Here is an 18,573-nt window from a genome sequence, read left to right as displayed (position 1 = left end):
CAGGTAAAAACACTGGAAGACCACTGGAAAGAGTATAGAATGTCCTGCAATTACCTAAAATGGCACTTCATCCAAGATCTCGATTTCATGCTACCCAAACAAAAATGAGATTTTTCCAGCATGTTTTTCAAATTTCCCTGATATTTTCATGATACATTTGAAATTCCCTGATTTCCAGAACTTGTGGCAACCCTGCATAAATTATATAAATAAAAAAACCATTCTGCAACCAAGACTGCTTGTTCTCTCCTGAGCATTTCAAGAGGCTGCTGTACCATTAGTCAAAACATGGAATGGTGTGATTTCCACCAGCTTTTGTGAATTGTGCAGATGGGAGTTATCCTTGCAACACATTCTCTGCTCCCAAAATTAAGCTGGCCTTAATGTACAATAAGCTACTGTCCCCACTCCCTCCACCCAACAGTTCCCTTCCCTTCCCCCCTCCCCACTCCTATCCTATCATCTCATCCCAAGTCACGTTCCTTCACCCTCATTATGTGCTGCTCTCTGCCAATACACCCACTGGTCTTTTCCTTTTCTCTTCTCCTCTTGTTTTCCATTCTTTGTCCTCCCCCCCCCCCCCCCTCCTTCCCACAGCCTCCTGACACCCCACCTGGCAGCCTTATCCTGCAGCCATCTAGTCCCTGTTTGCTCCACCAGACAATGCCAACTTCTCTCCCCCCTCCCCCCCCCCCCCCAACTAGTACCCTACCACCCTACCATCTTTCCCCCTTCCCCACCCCACTCCGAATTGCTGCTTTCATTCAACCCAACAGTTCCATTATTGGTAGAGTGACCAGAGGTAGCGGTCATGCGTGCGTGAGGTGTGCCTGATTGTGCAAATGTGTGTGTGTTTCCTTTTCTGAAGAAGGCTTTGGCTGAAGGCTCAATGTGTAACAGTCTTTTCATTGTGCCTGCCTGCAACTCAATGTGTCATCTGAGTAGCAATCTATCCTTCGCATAATAATGTTCTAGACTTTCTAATATGCCATTCATCTAACGATAGTTCTGTCTGCCAACACGGAGAGCACTGGCAATCAGAAATATTTGAGTCATCCACCCAAGTTACCAAGATTACAATCATATGCCAAGCACATGATTTAAGGGACTGCTCCCAACATATGGCCAGTTCCAGTTCCAACAGCTATCGCCCAGGAATCATCAGCTGTCGAAACCGCAATTCTACAGTTGCCTACAAGTTTTCTGCAGTGTCAACTAGTCTAGTCATTGGACAGTTTATGCCGAGCCTTGCAAATTATTTATGTGATAGTGAAAGTGCATACCTACAGAGAGACTCAAACTCTCTGAATTTCAATTAGCGTAATCAGAAATCATCTACTGCACTGGGGTACATTAGGTTCATCAGTGCCATGAATTCTCACAAAACCACAGGATGAGTATCTAATTTGTGTTCTATATTATTTTAATAAATAAGTGTTACGGTACTCGTGTACTGCCGCTAGTTATTCTGTTTTAGAGACAGTGCCCTCTGAAGGATATGTAAATAGTGTGCAAGTAGGCAACATCAATTTAGCTACAGAGATCACACATAGGGGGTTCACTGCCTGCTAACTCTATGTTGAACATCTACCACTGCTGTACACAATATAGATATGGAGGGAATTAGTAACGTTTACTGGTAGGAAGAACAGTAGTTATGGTCAGGTGATTATACATTTATTGGGGGTCATGCAGAAATAAGTCCAATAATGAATAAGAAAATAGAAATGTAGGTAAGCTACTATGAATGGCATAGTGACTGAATTATCATAGGCAAGAGAGATACACAACCAACTCCCACCATAATAGCACAAGTTTTTATGTCTACTAGTTCAACAAATATGAAGAGACTGAAGAGAGGTATGAAGAGATACAATAAATCACTAACATATTTCATGGAGATAAAAATTTGATTGTGATAATAGACTACAACTGAACATTAGAAAAAGGAAGAGAAGGAAAAATAGTGGGAGAAGTGGGACTGGAGAAAAGGTAGGGATGCAGAAGCTGCCAGGCAGAATTTTGTATATAATTTAAGCCTAATCATTGTTGATATATAATTTAAGAATCATGAAGGAATGTTATGCATATCAAAGAGGTCTGGAGACACCCAACAGTTTTAGATAGATTATATAATGCTACGATAGAGATTTCAAAACCAGATTTTACAATGCAAGATACAGATGCTGGAGAAATACATGCAAGAAATGAATGCTTGAACACAAACTCAATTCTAGTCAAGTTTTGCAGATCACATTGTCGTATTTGATAACAAACAGCACTGTACACTGTCCTCAATATGCTGCAAGTGTCCGTTTTAGTCAAAACAGTGTTCTGTGTAGTTGTGAGTGTATTACGTTCGGCTAAGTGAATCTGAATGTGGGCAACTTGTTGGTGGTGCTTCTGTAACCAAGACAGCCCAAGTGTTTGGCATTCCAAGAGGCACCATATCAAAGATTTACTCTGCATACCGGGAACACAGAAAAATATGATTCACTAAGTCACAACATGGATGAAAGTGTGGGTTGATTGGTTGTGGCAGATGGTCACTGAAGAGGGTTTTGTCAAAAAATAAGAGGACAACTGCAAAAGCCACTGCAGAACTGTGTATTGCACTCATGAACCCTGTCAGCACCAAAACAACATGCAGGGAGCTGCATATGCTGGGAACTGTAGGGCGAGCTGAAATTCCAGAACAACACATCAGTCATAATATGCCTGTAGCACGAAAACATGGTGCCGAAGCCATAAACCTGGACTATGGAGCAACTGAAGAAAGTCATTTGGTCCCATGAATATTGTTTGACACTGCTTTCAACTTCTAGCTGAGTTTATGCCCCAAGAGTGAAATGTGGTGGGGGTTCAGTAACGGTTTGGGCAGCCATATTGTGGTATTCATTAGGCCCCATTGTACTCTGCAAGATCACATTACTGCCAACGATTATGTGACCATTTTGGCTGATCAGGACCATCCTGTGGTACAATGTTTATACCCCAATGGCCAGAGTGTTACAAGATGGCAGGGGCCCTGTTTGCATAGCTCGTATCCTCCAGGACTGGTTTTGTGAGCGTGAGGATGAACTGTCACAGTCCCCTGACCACATCATCGATACCTGATCTTGCCACTATTTTGCAGAAAGAATGGTATAAGATTCTCTTGAAAACCATATGAGGATTTTGTTTAACCATTCAGTGGTGATTGTAAGCTGTTTTGAATGCTAACAGTTTTCCTACATGTATTAGGCATGATAATGTGTTGTGTTTATAGCATTACCATATGTTTGTCCACACACACACACACACACACACACACACACACACACACTCTATCTTCTGGTGCATATGTGAATTCTGACCACAATCTATTAACCATGAACTGCAGATTAAAATTCAAGAAATTCCTGGGTTCCAGGTTTGACCCCAGCCACTGATTACATTTTTAACAAAAATCATCAGTGATGGCGGCGAAAGACTTTTGGTATAGTAATCACTCTCATTCTGCAAATAGCCTTGTCAAAGAGGGTGGAGGAGTGGACAGAGTTTCAGGGCTACCTCTTGCCTTCAGCATGGAGACTGGCCCTAAAAGGCAACCTAATCAGCAATAATCAACAACATGAAGATGCAAGAAGCAATGAAAACTACAGCATTAAATAGACACATAAATTAGATCCACAGGGCAAGTGGCCTGTAATGGTCAAAGTGTCATAATGATCTATCTATTTCTTCAGGTTGTTTCCATCAGGAACACTGTGCTCCACAACCACAGTAATGAGATCCAGGATATGAGGTAGGACAGCATCAGTCATAACGTTTTTAATTTTTTTTAATTAAAAAAGATTTGCAGCTGATGTCCTCACTCTTATCTTGGAGCTTTCTATTGCAAAAAAATTCTAGATTACATCCCCTTTCATACCTTCAAATAGGACCTGCCAACAAGGTGACGACCATGAGGAAAAGACCGAATGACCAATGGAAGTATAAAACTCTACATGTCAGAGTGTAGAATGTCAAATGTTTGAATGTGATGAGAGTTAAGGGCTTGATCATAGGAAAGAGAGGAGAAAGACATATTAGGTTTAATAAATTTCAGCTATTAACTGCAAATACACTGTTCAAAAATCACAAGAGGAGGTGGTGTACTTGGGAAAGGTCTGGAGACATGGGAAGATTCTAGCTGGATTACATTATTGTCAGAAAGAGATTTCAAAATCAGATATTGGATTGTAAGGCGTGTCCAGTAGCAGATATATATACTCAAACTACACTTTAGTAATTATAAAGATGAAACTGAAATTTAAGAGAATGTGGAAACAAGTGGAATACTTAAGTACTGGAAAGATGTGGGATACTTGAGTACTGATGAATGATGAGATGCATTTGAACTTCTCTTAGGTGGTAGGTAATGCTATAATAGATACCACAGTAGGCAGTTCAGTGGGAGAGGAATGGACATATGTAAAAAGGGCAATCTGCGACGTAGGACACGTAGGACAAAGAGGTTAACTGTAAAGAAACCTTGTGTAACAGAAGAAATACTTTGAGTGTTTGAAGAAAGAAGGAAGTACAAAAATGGTCAAGGAAAGATATCAGTCACTTAGAAATGGAATAAATAGGATGTACAGAGAAACTAAGTCGCAATATCTAAAGGAAAAATGAGAAAAAAATCAAAAAAGAAATGGTCATCAGAAGGACCGATTCAACACATAGAAAAGTTGAAATCTTTGTTGAAATGAAAAGCAAGAGCGGCAATATAAAGAGTGCAATGGTAATACCACTGTTAAACACACAGGAGAGAGGGCAGAGAGGTGGAAAGGGTACACTGAAGGCCTCCATGAGAAGGAGGAATTAACTGGTGATGTAATAGAAGAAGAAATGGGAATCAGTATAGATGACATAGGGGATCCAGTATTCAAAACAGAGCTAAACAGAGCTTAACAGAGCTTCTGAGGTAGAAGGGATATGTAACGTCCCTTTGGAATTTGTAAGATCATTGTGGAAAATGGCAACCAAACAACTACTCAAGACGGTGTGCAGATTTTATGAGTCTGGAAACATACTATCAGACTCTCAGACAAATGGGGACAGTAGAACCATACTGATTCATGTTACATTTTTTCTTTATTAGAGCTTTTCATGTGGATACATGGAAGAAAATATAAATTTTCGTGCCACATTAATCTAGGTGCAAAAACCACTGTCTTCTATAAGAATATTTCAGTCTCCCACTTCTGAATTGATCTTACTTTGAAAAATACATCCTACCATACTGACCCAAATGAAAAGCCACGTTTGGATCATTATAGCTCCAAGTTATGGGTCTAATTTAGTGTGAAAGCTGAAGTGATCCAAATGCAAAATATTATTATGACTGTGTCTTATAGTAAGGATTTGTGTAATGTGTTATATAATAGTCAAAAATAGGTGCTCATTTTTTATTGTTGTTGATGTCTTCAGTCACAGGACTAATTTGATGCAGCTCTCCTTACTAGTCTCATCTCTGCATAATGGCTGCAGCTTACATACACTTGAACCTACTTACTGTATTCATTTCTTGGTCTCCCTCTACAAGTTTTACTTCCCTCTATTACCAAACGTATGATTTCTTTATGTCGCAAAATGTGTCCTGTCAACATCCCCCTCGTTTGTCAAAATCCATCATAAATTTCATTTTTCCCCAATTTCATTCAGTACCTCATTATCAGTTACTAAGTCTACCTAGGTAATCTTCAGCATTCTTCTGTTTCACCACATTTCAAAAGGTTCTGCTCTCCTGTTTAAACTCATTGGCATTCATGCTGTCCTCCTTTGTATGGATATTCATTATTACCAGGTACTCCTACGTTTCAAGACTCCAGGTAATCTGCTTTGGAGAGGGACTGCCTTTTCCCGTTACCCTACTATTGAATCAGAGTCTGATAGCAGCTCTACCAGTTTTACCATTATTTTGCATATAATCAATGGCAACCAATACTTATTAAACAAAGGGTTCAGCAGTATTCACATCTGTCAGCACCTGTCTTCTTTGTCTGGGAATATTTTCTTTTTAAAAACTGGGAAGCCATAGTTAGGCATGTAACAACACTTTATTAGCTATTATAGTTATTACAGTTACAGGACAATCATCACTGAAAGCAATATACTGAACGACAAACACAGGGAGAGATAAACACATACAACAAAGCGAAGAGAAAATAGTAAACCAAAATTATTAAATTGTTCATACTTCAAAACTTTCCCCCAGTTTTGTTATTCCACTAATGGGTTTAAAAAAATGACACATACATAGTGATACATTCTAAGCATAAAAATTAAAGCATAAATTATATCTCCATTGTCAGACATAGCAGACTAAACTGTACACTCATAATTCCTATAGCTCAGATATCTGCCACTGGTTCCTTGCAGCTGATATATTTGACATCCAGGTAGCCTTCATTGTACAACCGTCATATAAAATCGTCAGCTGTAGAGTTCCAAGTTCTTACTGCCTGCTTCAACCCACATAAAGCTTTATTGAGTTTGCATACAAGTACTTCCCAATTTTTTTACACCTTGAGGAACTTTCACATAAATTTCATAGTCATATCCTTTTCCCTGTGCACTGTCTTTAATAACTAAGTGTAAATTATACCTTTCAATATTTTCAGATGCATCTCTTTTCACTTTGAATGCCCACTTTCAGTCAATTATCATTTTATTTATTAGAAGTTCCATTGGATGGCACAGAGTACAATTCTTCCTTTATTGCTCTTCTCTAGTCATTCTCATCATGCCAATACTTCACACCTTCAAAATTTTGAGGGCCGTTTTCCATAAATGCTTCTACATTCATTGCCAACAGTGTGTAGTCGCCCAAGTATCTAGGACTTCTCATTATTCTATTGCTTTTCTGCTGAGGTTCTGTTTCCCTCACCTCTTCTAAAGTCACAAGTTCTGAGTTATTTTCAGCAATTTGTTTGGTTATCTCAAAGTTCATTTCATTCTGATGATCTTGATCTGCTTTGTTCTGTGGGTGTCCATTTGAATAGTCTCCTTCATTATCCAGTCCCATATGTCTTGCACACCAGATGGAATAGTTTTGTCACGGCTGGGTTTCCCAAGGATGATGTTGATTCTGAGGAAAGGTTGTCTACTTCATGGCCCTGGTTGACTTAGGTCTTCCAATGTTTTTTTTTTTTTTTTTTTTTTTTTTTTTTTTTTTTTTTTTTTCTCGTAGTATCATATCACCCATCTCATTTGCATCTACCTCCACCTTCAAATAGGAATTGTCCTGAAAGGTAGGAGACGAGGTACTGGCAGAAGTAAAGCTGTGAGGACGGGGCATGAGTCGTGCTTGGGTAGCTCAGATGGTAGAGTACTTGCCCGCGAAAAGCAAAGGTCCCAAGTTCGAGTCTCAGTCCGGTACACAGTTTTAATCTGCCAGCAAGTTTCAGGAATTGTCCTCTTCAAAAATTACATAACTTCCAAATACAATTTTATGTTGTTTGGGACACCATAATCTACAACCATTGGGACAATATCCAGTCATGAAACACTGTAATAACCTGCTGTCAAACTTGCAGCCATTAATTTCTTTGGAATGTGCAAGCATACAACACACCCAAACACATGTAGTTTCTTCAAGTTGGGCTTACTTTCCTGCCACATACTGCTGAAATTTCTGCATATAGAGCTGAGGTAGGTCTATGATGAATTATAAAAACAATGGAAAGTCCAGGATGGAATAATGACAATATTGTAATAAGGATAGATTGCCACTCACCATATAGTGGAGATGTAGAGTCATAGACAGACAAAAAGACTGCTGAACATGTGAGCTTCCAGCCAAAGGGCCTTCTTGTAAAGTAGATAACAAATGCACATTTGTGGAAGCACAACTAATACACAAATGACCATTGTCTCTGGTCACTGAGGTCAGACTGTGAGCAACTGGCAGTTGCTTGCAGTCTGGCCTCAGTGGCCGGAGAAAGTTGACATGGTTCAAATGGCTCTGGGCAATATGGGACTTAACTTCTGAGGTCATCAGTCCCCTAGAACTTAGAACTACTTAAACCTACCTAACATAAGGACATCACACACATCCATGCCCGAGGCAAGATTCGAACCTGCGACCATAGCGGTCGCGCGGTTCCAGACTGTAGTGCCTAGAACCGCTCGGCCACAAAGTTGACATGTCTGTGTGAGTTGTGCTTGGGTGAATGTGTATTTTATCTACTTTAGAAGGATGTCTTTTGTCCAAAAGCTCACATGTTCAGCAGACATTTATTGGGGCCCACTGTGATTCAAAATCTCCATTATATAGTGAGTAGCAGTCTATACTTTTCGTAATAATGTAATTTTTCCAGCCTTGATTTTCTGTTGCTTTTCATAGTATTGCAATCATATAAACAGCTTTCCAAGTTTCCATCCAAGAACCACAAAATGAGCTTTTTCAATGATAGTACTATCTGATGGATTTAGTCTGTTTTGTTGGGTGAACTTTATAATAAACTAAGACTCCAACCTTTTTTCTCAAAGAATTTCATCATTTTATTTGAAATGATTTCACAACCATTGTCACATCTAATTCTGCTAATTGTCATGTTAAAATAAGCTGTAGCTAGTCCATAATATACCTCAAAATAATGAAACAGTTCTGACTGACTGACGAGTACAAGCTGCTGTAAAGAGAATATAATCATCAGTGAAAGTCACTATATATTACTTTCCATCAAAAAACTGGCATTATAGAACCAAGCGTATCACTGTTTCTCAGCTGGCTCAAACCCGAGACTGAATATGTGGTAACCATGCTTATTTACCTTTCATGTAGCTCAAAAATTTATTTACATGTTCAGTAAAATTTACTTTGTCCAGTCAGTCCCTGTGCCAAGTTCAAATATCCTAAACATTTATGCCAGAAGTTTAGATTCCTGTCTGATTCACAAGCACTACCCACAGCACTTGTAGCATGTTTGAACAAAAAGGGTAGACAAGCCTGAGTGTTTTCTTTGAGCTAAAGCTATAACTTTATCACTTTTTTGAAGTGAGCCTGTTGAACTATCAAAAACAATGTGGTATCCAGCCATTTCTAGTTTACATACTGACACAGATTATTTAGTGAATTGACACCAAAAGAACATCTTTTATTTTTATTCAAAATTTCTTGTTGATGTGGTCTTCTGTCCAAAGGCTGGTTTGATGCAGCTCTCCATGCTACTCTATCCCATGCAAGCCTCTTCATCTCGAAGAAACTACTGCAACCTACATCCCTCTGAATCTGCTTACTGTATTCATCTCTTGTCTCCCTCTTTGATTTTTACCCCACATGGTTCCCTCCAGTACTAAATTGGTGATCACTTGATGACTCAGAATGAGCTCTACCAACCAAACTGTCCTTTTGGTCAGGTTGTAGCACAAATTTCTCTTCTCCCCAATTCTGTTCGGTACCTCCTCATTAGGTATGTGATTTACCTATCTAATCTTCAGCATTCTTCCGTAGCACCACATTTTCAAAGCTTCTATTTTCTTCTTGTCTAAAACTGTTTATCATCCATGTTTCACTTCCATGGCTAAAATCCACACAAATACTTTCCAAAAGGACTTCCTGGCACTTACATCTGTTTGATGTTAACAAATTTCTCTTCTTCAGATACTATTTTCTTGCCGTAGCCAGTCTATGTTTTATATCCTCCCTACTTCGAGGTAGCAAATCTCATTTACTACTTTAAGTGTCTCATTTCCTAATCTAATACCCTCAGCGTCACCTGATTTAATTCGACTACATTCCATTACCATCATTTTGCTTTTGTTGATGTTCATCTTATATCCTCCTTTCCAAGATACTGTTCATTCTGTTCATCTGGTTTTTCAAGTCCTTTAGTGCCTCTGCCAAAACTGCAATGTCATCAGCAAACCTCAAAATGTTTATTTACTCTCCCTGGACTTTAATTCCTACTTCAAATTTTTCTTTTGTTTCCTTTACTGCTTGCTCAAAATACAGATTGAATAACACTGGGGATAGGCTACAACGCTGCCTCACTCCCTTCTCAACCACAGCTTCTCTTCCATGACCTTCAACTCTTATAACTGCCTTCTGGTTTCTGTACAAATTGTAAATAACCTTTCGCTCCCTGTATTTTACCCCTGGCATCTTTAGAAATTGAAAGAGAACATTCCAGTCAAGAATGTGAAAAGCTTTCTCTATGTCTACAAATGCTATAACTATAGGTTTGCCTTTCCTTAACTTATGTTCTATGAGAAGTCATAGGGTTGGTATTGCCTTGTGTCTTCCTACATTTCTCCAAAATCCAAACTGATCTTTCCCGAGGTTGGCTTCTACAAGTTTTTCCATTCTTCTGTAAAGAATTTGTGTTAGTATTTTGCAGCCGTGAATTATTAAACTGATAGTTCGGTAATTTTCACACCTGTTAGCACCTGCTTTCTTTGGAATTGGAATTATTATATTCTTTTTGAAGTTTGAGGGTATTTCGCCTATCTCTCACATCTTGCGCACCAGATGGAAAGAGTATTGTCATGGCTGGCTATCCCAAGGCTAACAGCAGCTCTAATGGAATGTTCTCCACCCCTGGAGCCTTGTTTTGACTTAGGTCTTTCAGTGCTTTGTCAAATTCTTCACACAGTACCACATCACCCTTCTCATCTTCCTGCCCTCGAATGCATCTCCCTTGTATAGACCCTCTATACACTCCCTCCACCTTTCTGCTTTCCCTTTTTTGCTTAGGACTGGTTTTCCATCTGAGCTCTTGATATTCATATTTTCTCCAAATGTCTCTTTAATTTTCCTGTAGGCAGTATCTATCTTACCCTTAGTGATATATGCTTCTACATCCTTTCATTTGTCCTCTAGCCATTCCTGCTTAGCCATTTTTCACTTCCTGTCAATCTCATTTTTAGATGTTTGTATTCCCTTTCGCCTGCTTCATTTATTACATTTTTATGTTTTCCACTTTCATCAATTAAATTCAATGTCTTTTGTGTCATCCAATATCTTTTGTGTAACCTTCATCTTTTTACCTACTTGCTTCTCTGCTGCCTTTACTATTTCATCTCTCAAAGCTACTCATTCTCTATTCCTTTACCCTGTTCTTATCAATCATTCCCTAATGCTCCCCTTGAAACCCTCTACTACCTGTGGTTCTTTCAGTTTATCCAGGTCCCATATCGTTAAATTCCTGCCTTTTTTGCAGCTTCTTTAGTTTTAATCTGCATTTAATAACCAATAAATTGTAGTCAGAGTCCACATCTGCCCCTGGAAATGTCTTACAATTTAAAATCTGGTTCCTAAATCTCTGTATAACCATTATATAATCAATCTGAACCCTTCTGGTACCTCCAGATCTTCCATGAATACAAGCTTCTCTCATGATTCTTAAAAAAAACCACCATTACCAATGATTTAATTATGCTCTGTGCAAAATTCTACCAGGTGGCTTCCTGTTTCGTTCCTTTCTCCCAGTCCACATTCACCAACTACTTTTCCTTCTCTTCCTTTTCCTACTATCGAATCCAAGTCCTCCGTGACTATTAAATTTTCTGCTCCCTTAACTATCTGCATAATTTCTTTTATATCATCATACCTTTCCTCAATCTCCTCCTCATCTGCCGAGCTATTTTTTTTTTTTTTTTTTTTTTTTGTTTTAGGGCGCAAAACTGCTATGGTCATTAGCGCCCGGTCCGTGACTTAGGAAACAATAAAAAAACCGAAAATGGAAACCAGCGGCAATGGGAACAAAGTCATAAAATTGGAGAAACTAAAAGCGGAAGGAATGCTTAAAAATCCACTACAGAAAGGGGTTGGTTGTCCCCAAAAAAAGCGTCAAATGACTGACGTCATTTCACTGGCACTAATAAACTGGAGAACGCGGTCGGCTGAGCGCGTGTCATCTGCTAAAATCGACGATAGATCAGGCGATAGCTGTGGACGGGAGCGTAACGGATTAAAAGAGGGGCATTCAATTAAAAGGTGTCTTACCGTCCACAGCTGAGAGCAGTGGGGACAGAGTGGGGGAGGATCGCCGCTTAAAAGATGTCGATGGCTAAAAAGACAGTGCCCTATCCGGAGTCGAGCTAAAATTACCTCCTCCCGACGATGCGTTCGGGAGGAAGAGGTCGAAGCGCAAGGAAGGGCTTTCACTTCCCGCAATTTATTATGGGGAAGTGTTGACCAATGCGCATGCCATAAATGAGCAACTTTGCGACATAAATCGCTCCGTAAATCGGTGAAGGGAAGCGACTGAATAGCTGGCCGAGGACGAGAGACTGCAGCCTTGGCCGCTATATCGGCCGCCTCATTCCCACAGATACCAGCGTGTCCCGGGAGCCAGAGGAACGCCACCGAGACGCCCCCCAGGTGGAGCAAGCGCAGACAGTCCTGAATCCGGTGGACCAGAGGGTGCACAGGGTAAAGAGCTTGGAGACTGAGGAGAGAGCTGAGAGAATCTGAGCAGATAACGTACTGTATCCGCCGATGGCGGCGGATGTAGTGGACAGCCTGGAGAACAGCGTAAAGCTCCGCAGTATACACCGAACACTGGTCGGGAAGCCGAAATTGATTCGGGGTGTCGCCAACAATATAGGCACTCCCTACACCTAACGATGTTTTCGAGCCGTCGGTGTAAATAAATGTGGCGTCCGTCATTTGTGCACATAGAGCAGCAAATGCCCGACGATAAACAAGTGTAGGGGTACCATCCTTGGGAAATCGACAAAGGTCACGGAGCAGGCAGATCCGGGGACGGAGCCAAGACGGTGCTGTACCCCAAGTTGTCAAGAAGGTTTTAGGAAAGCGGAAGGAAAGAGAATGGAGCAGTTGACGGAAGCGGACTCCCGGGGGTAGTAGGGAGGAGGAGCGGCCTGCACACCCTACATCAAAGGAGGCGTCGAAAAAAAGGTCATGGGCTGGATTAGCAGGCATGGAAGACAGATGGCTAGCATAACGACTTAGAAGGACTGCTCGCCGATTGGACAGCGGAGGTTCAGCAGTCTCGGCATAAAGGCTTTCCACAGGGCTAGTGTAAAAAGCTCCAGACACTAAACGTAATCCATGGTGGTGGATAGAGTCGAGACGCCGAAGAATAGACGGCCGAGCAGAGGAGTAGACTATGCTTCCATAATCCAATTTCGAGTGCACTAAGGCACGATAGAGGCGGAGAAGGACCACTCGGTCCGCTCCCCAGGAGGTACCATTCAGGACACGGAGGGTGTTAAGCGATCGCAGACAGCGAGCCGAAAGATAGGAAACGTGGGAGGACCAGCACAGTTTTCTGTCAAACATAAGACCCAAGAATTTAGCGACGTCGGAAAACGGAAGGTTGACAGGTCCTAGATGTAAGGAGGGCGGAAGAAACTCCTTACGCCGCCAAAAATTAACACAAACGGTCTTACTGGGAGAGAAACGGAAGCCTGTTTCGATGCTCCAAGAGTGGAGGCGATCGAGACATCCTTGAAGACGTCATTCAAGAAGGCTGGTCCATTGAGAGCTGTAGTAGATCGCAAAATCATCCACAAAGAGGGAGCCCGAGACATGAGGAAGGAGACAATCCATAATTGGATTTATAGCGATGGCAAACAGTACAACACTCAGCACGGAGCCCTGGGGTACCCCGTTTTCTTGGGAGAAAGTGCGGGAGAGAGTAGTGTTCACCCGCACCCTAAATGTGCGCTCTGCCATAAATGCGCGAAGAAAAAGGGGCAGCCGGCCTCGAAAGCCCCAAGAGAACAGTGTGCGGAGGATGCCTGTCCTCCAACAGGTATCGTATGCTCTCTCCAGATCAAAAAATATTGCTACCGTTTGGCGTTTCCGGAGAAAATTGTTCATGATATAAGTGGAGAGAGCAACAAGATGGTCAACTGCAGAACGATGCTTTCGGAATCCGCATTGGGCAGGTGTTAAAAGACTGCGGGATTCCAGCCACCACGCTAAACGGTAATTCACCATACGCTCCAAAACCTTACAGACACTACTCGTGAGAGAAATGGGGCGATAGCTAGAGGGGAGATGTTTGTCCTTTCCAGGTTTCGGAACAGGAACGACGATAGCTTCCCGCCATCGTCTGGGAAAAGTACTGTCGGTCCAAATTCGATTATAAAGGCGAAGGAGGTAACGCAGACTATGGGTTGATAAATGCAGCAACATTTGGACATGGATACCATCCGGTCCTGGGGCGGAGGAGCGAGAAGAAGAGAGTGCATGTTGGAGTTCCCGCAAGGAGAAAACAGTATTGTAGCTTTAACGATTTTGAGAGGAGAAAGCAAGATGTCGCACTTCCGCTGCACGTTTCTTCGGGAGAAACGCTGGCGGGTAATTTGAAGAGCTCGAAATCTCGGCAAAGTGCTGACCCAACGAGTTAGAAATTGCGACGGGGTCCACTAATGTGTCATGTGCGACAGTGAGCCCAGAGACCGGGGAGAAACTAGGCGCGCCTGAGAACCGTCGAAGTCGACTCCAAACTTCCGAGGAGGGAGTGAAGGTGTTAAATGAGCCAATAAAGAATTTCCAGCTTGCCTTCTTGCTATCGCGGATGACACGACGGCATCGCGCTCTGAGCTGCTTATAGCAGATACAGTTGGCCAAAGTAGGATGGTGACGGAAAATGCGAAGAGCACATCGCCGCTCACGTAGTGCATCACGGCATGCCTCGTTCCACCAAGGAACTGGGGAGCGCCGGGGCAATTCGGAGGTGCGTGGTATTGAATGTTCCGCAGCTGTAAGAATAACGTCGGTAAGATGTGTGACCTCATCGTCGACGCTGGGAAAGTGACGGTCATCGAATGTCGCTAGAGACGAAAAAAGTGTCCAATCGGCTTGGGCAAACTTCCAGCGTCGCGGGCGCATATATGGCTGTTGAGGCTGCAGTCTAAGGACACATGGAAAGTGGTCACTCGAGTGTGTATCATCAAGGGCGAACCATTCGAAGCGCCGAGCTAGCGGAACAGTACCGACCGCAAGGTCCAAATGAGATAAATTTGTCGTGGAGGCAGACAAAAATGTAGGGACCCCAGTGTTGAGGCAAACTAGATCTGCTTGGTGGAAAACGTCTAGCAATAGTGAGCCACGTGGACAAGGATGTCGAGATCCCCAAAGCGGGTGGTGGGCATTGAAGTCCCCAACCAGCAAATATGGGGGTGGAAGCTGACCAAGAAGATGAAGGAGATCAGCTCATGCCATTGGTGTGGACGATGGAATGTATACAGTACAAAGAGAGAACGTGTATCCGGAAAGGGAAAGATGGACGGCGACAGCTTGGAAGGAAGTGTTTAAGGGGATTGGGTGATAATGCAGAGTATCATGGAGAAGAATCATGAGTCCTCCATGGGCTGGAGTGCCATCAACAGAGGGGAGGTCATATCGGACAGACTGAAAATGAGGGAGAACAAAGCAGTCATGGGGACGCAGCTTTGTTTCCTGAAGACAGAAGATGACCGGCGAGTAGGATTGTAAGAGGATCGACAATTCATCCCGATTGGCTCGAATACCGCGGATATTCCAGTGGATAATGGACATAGGGTGAACAGAAAATGGAGGAATGTGACCAAGGTCGCTGTCAACTCAACGACTGCTCTGAGCTTGCGACCGACAGCATGGAATGGCAGTCAGCCGAAGGCAGAAGATCCTGATCCATAGGTTGGTCAGGAGCAGCTCCTGCCACCAGCGACCGGCCGGTTGATCGGCCGCCAGCAGTGCGCCTCGGCGACACAGAAGACGGCCGAGGGCGACTTCCGCCAGGTGGTGCTGTAGATGGGACACGCCTTGGCGGAGAAGGAGAGGAACTGGGTTTCTTTGTAGCCTTCTTGGAAGTATGATGTTTAGAGGAAGGAGGAACCGATGGTTGGGAAGTTGCCGTACGTAAAAACTCTTCACGAGTATGCTCTTTTTTCGAAGTCTTGGTGTCTGACTTTTGGGCTCGAGATTTAGCAGAACTCGACGAAGGGCGAGCCAGAGAGTGGGCAGGCGAAAGTGGTGAGGTTGAACGGGCGATCTTTGCGCTGGCCGATCTGACGACCGTGGCACTAAAGGTGAGGTCACAAGTCTGCGTGGCCGCCTCCTTTGTTGGCCGAGGAGAAGCAAGGACAGTGCTGTATTTTCCTTTCTGAGGCACGGTGGGCTGTCGACTGGCGAATAATTTTCGAGCAGCAAAGGTCGACACCTTTTCCTTTACTCTAATTTCCTGGATGAGCTTTTCGTCCTTAAAAACGGGACAATCTCGAGAGGAAGCAGCGTGGTCACCCATACAGTTGATGCAGCGAGGGGATGGAGGTGGACAAGCACCTTCATGGGCATCCCTGTCACACGTAACACATTTGGCTGGATTGGAACAGGACTGGCTGGTGTGATTGAACCGCTGGCACCGATAGCAACGCGTAGGGTTTGGGACGTAAGGGCGAACGGAAATTATCTCATAGCCAGCTTTGATTTTCGATGGGAGTTGAACTTTGTCAAATGTCAAGAAGACAGTGCGGGTTGGAATGATGTTCGTGTCAACCCTTTTCATAACCCTATGAACAGCCGTTACGCCCTGGTCAGACAGGTAGTGCTGAATTTCTTCGTCAGACAGTCCATCGAGGGAGCGTGTATAAACGACTCCATGCGAGGAATTTAGGGTACGGTGCGGTTCCACCCGGACAGGGAAGGTGTGTAGTAGTGAGGTACGCAGCAATTTTTGTGCCTGGAGGGCACTGACTGTTTCTAACAACAGGGTGCCATTCCGTAATCTGGAACAAGACTTTACAGGACCTGCAATTGCGTCGACACCTTTCTGAATAATGAAAGGGTTGACCGTGGAGAAGTCGTGACCTTCGTCAGACCGAGAAACAACAAGGAACTGTGGCAACGATGGAAGAACTGACTGTGGTTGAGACTCAGTGAACTTACGTTTGTGAGCAGACATAGTGGAAGGTGAGGAAACCATTGCGGAAGAATCCCCCATGATTACCGGCGTCTCCGATGGCGCGCTGCTCCCTTGTGGGGGCCCTCTCTGAGGGCACTCCCGCCTTAGGTGATTGTTCACACCTCAGGTCACACCTCCCGAAAAACAGACGGAGGGACCAATCGGCACTTTCGGAAGGTATCAGCTCGGGTAATCACCCCTCCCTGGGCCTGGCCGTTACCAGGGGGTACGTACGTGTCCTACCCGTCTACCCGGGGCGGGGAATTACGCGTTACCCCGTCACCGGCTACGCATGGAAGTGCGTGGGTCGGCCTTCAGACACGCACAGGGAGGAAGAAAGAGAAAGGGAAAGGAAAGAAGAGGTCTCAAACGCCGCAGCGGAGAAAAGGGTAGAGAGAAGAGGTAAGGAAAAGAGAATGACAAAGGAAGGATGAAGACTTACAAGCAAGGAAGGCGAAGAATCTGGTACATTTACAAGCGTCCGTCTCCGGACGTAGGCACAAACCATACCCCCAGAGGGGGAGAAAGGGAAGGAAAGAACCAGAGGCGAGGGGGGGGGGGGCGAAGATGGGGGATGGGGAAGGATGCGGAAAGGGAAGGTATGCAGCCCGGAAAGGAAGGAGGGCCACATTAGCTCGGGGTTCCGTGCTCGCTACGCACGTGTCCACAAAAGAGTTGTGGACCCCCTGGGGGGATCTGCCGAGCTAGTTGGCATATAAACTTGTACTACTGTGGTGGGCTTCGGGTCAATCTTGGTTACAATAATGCATTCACTATGCTGTTCATAGTAGCTTATCTGCATTACTACTTTTTTATTCATTATTAAACCTACTCCTTCATTACCCCTGTTTGATTTTGTATTTATAATCCTGAATTCACCTGACCAGAAGTCTTGTTCCTTCTGCCACCTAACTTCACTGATTCTCACTATACCTAACTTTAACCTGTACATTTCCCTTTTTAAATTTTCCACCTACCTGCCCGATTAAGAGATCTGACATTCCATGTTCCGATCCATACAACACCAGTTTTGTTTCTTGTGATGACGACGTCCTCTTTAGTAGTCCTCACCCGGAGATCGGAAGGGGGAACTATTTTACCTCTGGAGTATTTTACCCAAGAGGCTGCCATCATCATTTAACCATACAGTGGAGCTACATGCCCTCGGGAAAAATAATGACTGTAGCTTCCCCTTGCTTTCAGGTGTTTGTGGTACCAGCACAGCAAGGCCATTTTGGTTGATGTTACAAAGCCAGATCAGTCAATCGTCCAGACTGTTGCCCCTGTCACTACTGAAAAGGCTGCTGCCCCTCTTCAGGAACCATACGTTTGTCTGGCCTCTCAACACAAATCTCTCCATCATCGTGGCACCTACGGTACAGATATCTGTATTGCTGAGGCACGCAAGCCTCCCTGCCAACGGCAATATCGATGGTTCTTAGTTGTTTTATATTCATCAAAGAAATAAATTTATTAAGTAAATGTTCTGTTGCCTCTGAAAAAAGCAAAATTGTTTTTTATAACAAAAGCTGGTAAGTCATGACTTTCTGCTCAACATTTTTAGTTAATGAATTCTGCAAAACATGAGCAGTTTCCTTGTCATTGGAGTACCCCAAGAGATAGTGTGAAATTCATAGGATTGTTTGTGATTTCGTGTTGTTTTTGAGATGTTCTCTCAAAAGAG

General features: G+C 43.3%; 1 protein-coding gene across 2 annotated transcripts in view; it reads right to left on the bottom strand.

Annotated features, from left to right (window-relative positions):
- LOC126194907 (uncharacterized) overlaps window positions 1-18,573 on the bottom strand; it is a 75,488-nt gene that overhangs the window by 39,625 nt on the left and 17,290 nt on the right. The window lies entirely within an intron of this gene.

The sequence above is a fragment of the Schistocerca nitens genome, chromosome 1 (assembly GCF_023898315.1).
Source record: "Schistocerca nitens isolate TAMUIC-IGC-003100 chromosome 1, iqSchNite1.1, whole genome shotgun sequence".
NCBI lineage: Eukaryota > Metazoa > Arthropoda > Insecta > Orthoptera > Acrididae > Schistocerca > Schistocerca nitens.
This window is presented reverse-complemented; position numbering and strand designations above follow the sequence as displayed.